Source organism: Neovison vison, chromosome 1 (assembly GCF_020171115.1).
Source record: "Neovison vison isolate M4711 chromosome 1, ASM_NN_V1, whole genome shotgun sequence".
NCBI lineage: Eukaryota > Metazoa > Chordata > Mammalia > Carnivora > Mustelidae > Neogale > Neogale vison.
Window position 1 is genome coordinate 63,482,904 of NC_058091.1, and position 10,151 is coordinate 63,493,054.

The following is a 10,151-nucleotide window of genomic DNA, read 5'->3' on the forward strand; positions in this document are numbered from 1 at the left end:
ATTTTTCAGAATTAAATTTGAAAACTTGCACTACAGAACGGTGGGTGGAGATTTTCCTTTTACAACTGTTTGTACCAGAGTTTAAACTTCCATTTGGCAATTTCTTACCACTTGAAATGTCAGCATTTGCTAACTTTTGGATATCCTTTTGGTTACACCAAAGAAAAAGGTATGGCTATTTTTCCTTGAACTGCCTACAGTATCCTGTCCTCATTTGAAAAAGGTTTATGAGAATCGATTATATATTACCTTACTCTGAAGAAAATGCTGAATAGCTCTTGTTAGTCAAATAAACTAATACAAATTGGCAGGGCTTGGCTATTAATTAGCCCTGGGAAATGAGTTTTTAGATTAAAAGATTTTTTGCATCATTTGGTTTGTGAGTTTTTATATATTTTATAAGGAATTGAGTTGGCTAATTACCTTCTAATCCTCTCCAGTTAGAATTTTAATACTTTTAGGCATGGGAGAAAAGTGTGTAAAGTATTTATTTTTATGTCCTATTCTTGCGACCTCCTTTCCCTATTCCCTCCCAACTGACGTGGACTTGGACTCCTGTATTTGTTGACTAAATAAAATAAGTCTTGTCTTCTTCATTCGAAGAATCGAAGAGGACAGTACTGAAATTCTTGGCCTACGTACAATGCAGCTGCCAGTGGTCATCTTTTTTGGTATAAAAATATCATCGATAAGTTGGACTCTACAGGCCAGATTATCAAAGGGTTTGTTACACATTACAGCTTTAGGTACCCATTTTAGACACGTCTTTGAAACAAAAACAAACCTATAGGATTAAGACTTCTTCCGTTCTCTGAAGAAAACAAAACACTTCTTTTCACACAACCAGAAATCAAGACCTGACATTTGGCTGAAGGCTAAAGGACTTTCTACCATTTGGAGCAATTGTCTACTACATTGGGCACAAGGATCTTTTCTTCTAAATTTTAGAAAAGTGGTGTTGGCTTCTGAATATGAAGTCTTCTCATAGCTCCCTAAATAAGATTAGAATGTACGTGAATATCAGAAAACTTTAACTTAATATATAAATCATTTATGTTGAAGGTATAAACAACATCAAAACTAATTATAAAACTATTTAAAAAATCCCCACTTTTTAAAGAAAAAAATACTAGGTTTTAAAATTTGCTTTGAATAAAACAATTGTAAAGTAAATATTTGAACGTTACTTCTTTTTGTTTGTACACTCACTTTTGAATAATAAGGTAGGCCTCCTTTCACGGAACCGTTGAGTGCTTTGCTGGATACAAACAGAACAGCAGCGAAGACCAGAAGGCGCCTGTGGGAGGTGGGGACCCAACAGAGGAGATAGAACGTCACAGACACTGTGGATGGTGCCATCTAAAAGGACATATGGAAAAACAACTCTGAACAAGGTCCTATCGACTCTTGAATAAAAAAGGAAAAATGTCTTGACTGATAGTTCAGGTGATGTGGCATGTGGAGGGATGCGAGAACTTCTCACAGGTGTGCATGAAATCTAGGAAGACAAGAATCTAGATTTCACCCCTGAAACATATGGCATCTTTGCTGCTTTATTCCTCTGTGAGGACTTGCTGCTGGTAACAGACCATATCATCTTTAAAAATTCAGTCAGCATAGACGTGTGACATTTCCTCATAACCTGAGACTGTAAGTGCCAGAGAATTGTAGACAGAAGCCCTGGGGCTAAGTTATTTCCACCTTATTTTTCCTGAGAGTTGGGAGAGAGACAGATGACCATGTGGCCTGTCAGTGGGAAGCCACCTCACCTTTGGTCTGATTTCTGCCCTCCTGTTTCTGAAGAATGTTGATTGTGAGACCATTGCTTCACCTGTGGGGGAGTCACAGTAACAAGGGGAAGAAAGGAGGCATTTCCACATCTCTGTCTCCTGCCTGCCCTGCAGCACCACGCCCGGCTCTGTGATGGGCGTCCTGGTGGGACAGGTGAAGCATGGGATTGGCTTTATTGGTTCTGCCTTAATGTGTTTTCAACACATTAACTGAAGGTGAATAACCATTTACGTTCCTGAGAGTCCATCATGAAATGAGTACAACAGGGTAACGGGTGGATATTAGGATATTTTCGGGGGACAAGGTTAGAAGGAGGGTCTTTCAAACAAAACATGGACCTGACTCTTCAGGTCCATTTGATTCTTGAGGCCTGTTTTTCTGTAATAAGCTATTCAGTTACTGTAATATAGTTTCTTTCAATGAGCTTCTCTAAACCACCTTCTACACAGGCCAGCCTTTACTCATAGAAGAGGACTGGAGCGCAATCTGTAGTCATTTTTTCAGCAGTGAAAAAAAGCCCTTTATTAAATACTTCTAATGTGCTAGGTAAAGAGGAGGGATCCTAGGATTTAAAAAGTGTGGTTGAGAGTTTCCAGATCAAGTGAAAAAGAAACACAAACTGGGAACTGTCGCGTAAACTGGGTCAGAATAGAAGAAAAGAAAGAGCCCTCTGGCCTTCACAGCCAGCCCTGTTGGGACCCGACCCTCTGTGTGTTCTCCTTTACCACTGGAACACCTGACGTCTATTCATACTGGTGACGCACCCAACCAAAATACCTCACAGCCTCCCCTGTAGTCAGGAGGGCAGTTTTGGCCAATGAGACATGAGCAGTAATCTGGAAATCTCCAGGATGTTTGCTGATACAGGCGCCAGCTCCATCCCTTATGGCTTCTTTTCTCCAGTTTCTCCCTGAATGAATGGGAGGCTAGGAGAGGAGCTGTACTCTTCCAGCCTTTCAGCACCAGTGGGTTGAAAGCCACATGTAGAAGGTGGAGGAGAAAGGAGCCTGGTCCACTGAGTGCCTCAAGAGCCACTGTACCATCCTTGAGCTATCCACCTCCAGGTACACTGGGTAAGTCATTTTTCCACTCGTGGTTGAGGGATAAGGTTCTCAGAGGAAGGTATCCTTGCCTTGCTTTTTTTTTTTTTAAAAGTCCTCTCTGTACCCAGTGTGGGGTTCGAACTCACAACCCTGAGATCAAGAGTGAGCCAGCCAGGTGTCCCAGGTGTCATTGCTTTTGACTAGGTAGATGTGGGGAGGGATTGATGATGAACCTGAACTGAGACGTTATGCAAAGGAGGGTTTCACCAAGCAGGGGAAGCTGACAGAAGAACACTCCAAGTAGAGGGGATAGCATGAGCAAAGACACAGAGGCCAAGTGTTCAGAGGAAGCCACATAGTTAAAGTCTCTAAGGAAACGTTGTAGGGTACAAGACTGGAAAGGTCATCTGGCAAGAATGTAGAGGACCCAGGATACTCTCCCAAGGAATTTGGGTTTTCTGTAGTATTTGGAAACAGTGAAGGTTTTATAAGGAGAATGGTATGACCTGGCTTGGTTCTTAGCCTTCTAAAGCTACACTCTTCTCTGTTGACTACATCTAATCCTATAGCATTAAATGTGTGCGTGTATGTACTGGTGACTCCTGAACATCTGTCCTCACCTCCTCTGTGATCTCCAGATAGGTATTACCTACTGCCTGCTCAGAATCTGCATTAAAGGTGTTTTAAACTTAATATCTCGAAACCATTCTTCTACCCCCCCCCAAAAAACATACAAATCTCTACTTTATCAATTAACAACATTACACACACAATGGCTCAGGTGCTATATCCAGGTTCCTTCTTGTGCCTGTTTCCTTTTCACGGACATCTAAACCCTAAGCAAGTCATGTCAATCATACTGCCAGACTATTTCCCAAATCCAATCACTTCTCACTGGTTCCCTTGCTACTGCTCAGCTCGAAGTTGTTTTCTCCCACCCAGACTCTTGTAGAAGCTTCCCAACTGGTTGGATCTTTAAGGCGCATCTTCAGTCACTCTTAATGTGACATACAAAATAAGCTCGTAAAAACAATTCATAGCCCTCCAGTGTTTGGAACCCTTCGAAGACTATTACCATCAGAATAGGATTCTAAGGCCCTGCGTGACCTTTAAGATCTGCCACTGTTTCCCTCACTCAAAGGGTCTGGCCTTATTCTTGTTTCAGTCCCTGAGCAGAAGCTACTCCCCACCTCAGAGCCTTTAACTACTGAAAAGAAAAGTTCCTCCATTTCTATGCTGCCTTACTTTCCTCGGCAAGTAGACACCAAGATCATGAAGAGTGTCAATGGTTTTAATGGAGTGTAACACCTTTAAAAGGAAAAGGGAGGAAGGAAGACGAGGCCAGGAAAGCTATCGGATTGCAGTCCTGATCTTACATGTCTGCCTAGCCTATGAGAACTCGGGAAAGCTCACACACTAGCTGGTCCTTTGTTGGACAGAAACAGCTAGGTCCTTTACCACTGCCTTGCTTGGTCTTTGGTAAGAGGTTACACCGAGAAAAACATGCCTTCAGTTTCCAGTACTTAGTGTGATTATTGGCTACCAACCCTTTCTGATTTGGGAGTAGTATGACCTTAGCTTAAAAGCTAAGGTTGCCCCTGATGAAGCCAACAGTTAGAGGCTGTCAACCAACTACACTATTTGAGGCTGGCTGTCAAGCCTTGAAAAGAGATCTAAGTGGCACATCTCCATGCTTGCATGGTCCTCTCTGTAACCTTGTAGGTCCTCTTCTCCCTTCCCCCCCCAACCCGCCCCACCAAAAATCATGAGAGCCGCTCCTCCAGGGCTCTGGCGGACTCCTTTGCATGAGGAGAAAAACGTTTTAAAGGAGCATGGTGGGACCAACTGTAGCTCTTCCTGCCATTGGCCTGGGGCCACATCTGATATTCATCATTTCCACACCCCCACCCCCTGCCATGTCCTTTACCTTCAGCTGCCACCTCTGCTCATCTCCCTGGCTTTCCTAGCAGTGTGAACCAAGCTGTCATTCCCAAGGGTCCTGAGGTCCTGAGAATCAAACCATTCTGGGACTAGGGTTGCTACACTTGTCCATTCACAGTTGCAACTGGGCAAGGGATGCCCCAAGTGGGAGACATGTCCCTGGGGGTTCATGCGAGCCTCTGTTTCTGCCACCATTACTACTTTATTTGTGTGCATGCTGTGCCAGCACTGGGATGGGCACTAACAAAAGCTAAGGGGCCAGGCTGAGTGCCTTTCTGGTGGGCATAAACACGTGAGACAGTGCTTTTTTTGCCCTGTGCCTGCTCTCATACGTCCATCCACATGCCTCCATCCTCAGATTTCCTTGTCTCAGTCATCCTTTCTTTTTCCTTTGCAAACTCTGGATCCATGGGCCAAGCCATTTGCCATTGCTATGACTCCAGATATATTTCACCTTTTCCCTTGCAAAGTAAATGACCAGGTCCATTACCAAAAACCCTACCCTGCCTGTTTTTTTGTTTTGTTTTTTTTTTTTTTGGCAGAAAAATCACAGAAATTTTTTCCTCCAAGTTGTCTTTCAACATCACCCCTGAGGATGCTATCCCTGTTGATCTTGCACCCTTGGAGTAAGTCAAGTGATCAGTGCACCAAGTTGAAGTTTTTCCCTCTTCCCTCATCTGATCATACATGTCTTCCAAATAACCAGAGGGAGGGAAGCAGTGGGAATGGGTGTAAGCAGGGGGAATGGGTGCAACCATGATGACACTGGAGTTCGGGTGGTCTGTTCATGCAGCTTGCTTATGTACTCTAGTCCTACTCATGCTTGCTTCTGGGTGTATCATTTCTATGTTATGATGGACCATTGGTCCTGCCAACTTTATGACTATGAACGTAAGATGGGCAGTTCTGGACACATCATCATGTGGTGTTTCATAGTGACATCTCTCCTAGGGCCCAGTAGCCTACCTGAAGCTTTTTTTCAAAAACCATGTCATACTCCCCTGCAGTTAGCAAGCCTTGCTTCAGGAACCCCGGGACCTGCATTGTGATTCTCCCCCTGGGGCTTGTCATAATTCTACATTATTTTCTTTTCATTGCATTTCTTTCTTTTCTTCACCTCTGATAACATAAGTCTGCGAGATCACATGGGCCATGCTGCTAATTCCTTCCTGTCACTTCTAGGTCTGTTCCTAATCCTAACTGATTTTTTTCCTCCTAATTAAGAGTCATAATTTTGTTTCTTTAAATATTTTCTCTAAAAAAATTTTTTTAAATTGAATGTTGGGAGTTGTTGGTGGATTTTGTTGTATTCCTTTAAATAGTATTGGGCCTTATTCAGGCACACAGCCAAGTTTCTTGGGATTAGTTTGATCCTTTCAAGGATTGCTTTTAAACTTCATTAAGTGAGGTCTAGAAAACTCTTTGGTTTAGACAATTAAACCTCACTACTAAGGTAATACCCTTGTGAGGCACTAGCGGATTCCTCCCTGCATTTTGAGTTATTTCTACTCCTGCTAACAAAAACAAAAACTGTTTCCTGCCTGAAATATGATCTGTGAGTCATTTCTTCTACTGTTTTCCAGTTGTTCATTTCTTGGCTTGGATACTTTCTTCTTACACCTTCACAGATCAGTGCTTGACCAAGGACCTAAGAAGACTCACTGTATATATAGAGAGGTGTATGTGTGTGTGTGTGTGTGTGTGTGTTCATCCTCTGTGCTGCTTAACAAATTCTGTTCCCTTTAGCATCCCCTAATACTGATCTCTGTCTTTTCAAATGTCTTCTCAGTGAGCCTAGGGGTCTCTGTTTGGCTTTCTCCTCCCTGATTTGCTGCCTAAAAACAGCCTCAAAGCCATAAGCTTGAACAGGCACTGAACTCACCTTTCCACACCCACCCAGCTCTCCCAACCTTCTCTCTGAGAGCACAGTTAGATACTATGGGCTTTCAATGTCTGGTTCCTAGTTCACCATCACAACTAGAAGTGAATGCTCACCCAAGGATCTTTAAAAATATTGCTCAAGGGAATACTGTTTTTTATTTAGTGGGCCAGTTTGGGAAGAGGGGGTTTAGAAGCTTAGACTCTTTCCTCAGAAGTCAGGAAATCAATGTGGGGTCATCTTACCTTCCAAGTATGCCAATTTTAATTATGCATCCAGGGATTGAGGCAATAACCAGTGCTTGGTCTGCAGACCCAGGGAACCAAATGGAAGCAAACTTTGATTAGAACTCCATTTATTTTCTAACCTCCATCTGCTCTCACTTTAATGAGGAAGAGGAACTATGATGACACCCTAGATTTCCAGGCATCCAATGTCATTTGAGACCCCAGTGTATCTGCATATTTCCCTGTCTCCAGGGTACATCCACCTGAGTAAATGGACACAGGTCCCTTTAGAAAAATACTGGGGGACTCATCAGTGTGCACACTTACTGAAATATTGTGGAGACCTTTTCCTGGGAACCCAACCACCTCTTCAGTCAGTGAGTTTTGAGTCTGAAAAGAAGCTCAACTCTGGAAACTGGGCAAGGGGTCAGTGTTGTGGGCAAGGGTGGGGGGCAGTGGGAGTGTGATCTCAGCCCCCTGCTTATCCATTCCTGCTCTCCTTGGGTTATGTATAAAGAACCTTACCCTTGTTAGCTACCCAGTCTCTTGTGTCCTTCCAGATGCCATGTTCTAGTAACCATTTCCGTGAGACTTTACAGGGTAGGCCTCCTGGGCTGCCCTTTTGCCCTTAGTGGTTAACACGATCACTAACTCACCCTGGTTTCTGCAATGAGAGCTGCCACCTGGGCTCTTCGGAGTCTGCCCCTCACCCACATGGCTGTCCTGGCAAGCTAGATTCCTCCCCAGCCTGTCCTGCCAGCCTGGGCTGCAAAGGACAGCCGCTGCTGAGCACGTGGTTTTGTTCACACACCTGTCACCTGTGCCTTTCCAAGGGGACATAATTGGGCTGCCTGCTGAACGGCGGGTCCTCCGGGCCTTCCCATGGAACATAATTGCTATGGGCTGAATTGTGTCCCCTCCCCCAAGTTCACACGATGACGTCCTCAGCACCAATGTGGCTGTTGTTCAGAGATGGGGCCTTGGGAAAATAACTCGGTTTTGATGAGGTCATGAGGAGGAGCCCTCAAGTCGGGCTTAGTGTTCCTACAAGAAGAAAAATAACCATCTTGTTGGCTCACAACTTGCTCGGGAACCTTCCCCGGGTGTCACCTGAAGCTGGTTCCCGAACGCAGAGGGCAGGGAGAGAGCAAAGGAAGAGGTAAACCGCCTCATACAAGTTGGTGGCAGTTTTGGTAAACAAGGGAACAAGGGAGGTTTGTCTTAGATAGCTGCACGACCTGGAGTTTTTCGCACCTGCCCACCAGAAGCTCCAAAGTTTTGCGTGGACCCCCTTATCTGGGGCTTTCCCTCCTGTGGCTTCAGGCCCCGCACCGGAAACTCCTCCTCAGGAAGTGTGTTCAGAAGGTCAGGAGGAGCCCAGCGCTGCATCACCATACCTGTGTCCCTCACGTCGCTTCCTCTCCTAGCATAGGAATTTTGTCACCTCACGTCCCCACAAGGGTGAGTACAGCCCAATAAGGTATTTTGAAAGAGAGAGATCGTATTTGCATAACTTTTAGAATATTTTGTGATAATTATTTCAGTGTTATTATTGGTTATTGTTAACTTCTTACTGTGCCTACTTTTCATAAACTTAGACGTGATCAGAGGTATATAGGTAGAGAAAAAAACAGTATGTATATGATTCAGTTCTGTCATGGTTTCAGGCACCTGCTGCGGGGCTTAGAACAGATCCCCTGCAGCTAAGGGGGTACGACTGTGGCTAGAGGCCTTAACTGAGCCCCATGCCTGTTTCCATCCGTGGGCTGTGACCTTGCAGGAGTCCCTAGGAGCCAGGAGGACAAGAGGAGCGTGCATTCCACCCACAGGGGCGGGCGTGGGGAGCCTCCCACTGCTCTGGGGTCAAGTGGTGTGGTTTTTTTTTTTTTTTTTAAGATTTTATTTATTTATTTGACAGAGAGAGATCACAAGTAGGCATAGAGGCAGGCAGAGAGAGAGAGAGGAGGAAGCAGGCTCCCTGCTGAGCAGAGTGTCCAATGCGGGACTCGATCCCAGGCCCCTGAGATCATGACCTGAGCCGAAGGCTGCGGCTCAACCCACTGAGCCACCCAAGTGCCCAAGTGGTGTGTTCTTAATGACCGCCTCTGATACGTCCCCCTCGGCCACACGGGGTTATAGTAAGACAATGCTGTTTGCAAACCAGCAAGCTGGCCTTCAACAGGCACTGACTTGGCCAACACTCTGGTCTGAGCATTCCCAGCTGTTAGCACTGTGTGAAGCAAATTTCTGTTGTTTAAGTCCCCACCAGTCTATGCAGTTTGTTACAACAGCCCTAGCAGACTAAGACAAAAATCAGGTGGGTCTTATTGCTGCCCCTAATTATCCAGCATGGACCCTTTCGTGAATTTTGCATTCCTTTCTCTGTTCTCTCTCCCTGCAGTTCAGGCATTTTGACATTCCGATCACTTTTCCCAGGCCTCTAGGAGCTACCCACGTTAAAGCTGTGAGTTTGCACCATCCCCTGGAGTTTTTCTCATGGTATTAAATCCTGTATCCTGAGTGATAACCCCCAAGCCAGTAAGCCTTCCCTTGTCAGGTCTTCTGACTGAGCACCTGGGGAACCGGGGCCCCAGGGCTCCATCTTGGCCTGCCAGTGGCTGGGTGTTGGCTAGGTTCCACAGCACCTGTGGCATGTTACCCATTTCTTCCTTCGTTAAGGCCTGGCATGGCCCCAGCCAGGTGATGCTATGACTTTACCTTGGGTACAGGCCTAGGAGGTGGGGGACGTCAGCTTCTTGGGACACCTGTTGTGTTATGGGGACAGATCTCTGTGAATATTGCATTTCCTCTTGTTAAGGTGGGAGAAGGGGAAGGTTCTTAATGGGGAAAGGCTAAGCCTCTTCTGCAGGCCCAGAGTGTTCAGAAACTTTCAGGGAGTCAGAATTGTTGGGGGCATCCACCAACTATCCTCATCATCCAGGTTTGGTCCTGACCTTCGTATAACAAAGGTGGTTTAGTTGAATTATTATTTTTTTAAGATTTTTATTTATTCATTTGAGAGAGAGAGGGAAGAGCTATCGAGAGCATGAGCAGGGTTTGGGCTCCATTCCAGGACCCCAGGATCATGACCTGAGCTGAGGGCAGACGCCCCAGTGGAGCCCCCAGCTGCCACTGGTTGAACATCTTGGGTGGTTACTACTTTTACCATGAAATCCTGTGCTTGACCTACAGCTTTTTCTGCTGAACTTCGGCATGAGGGGAGGGCTTCTTAGCAAAGAGACTCTGGCTCTCACACTTAGTTTTAAATTG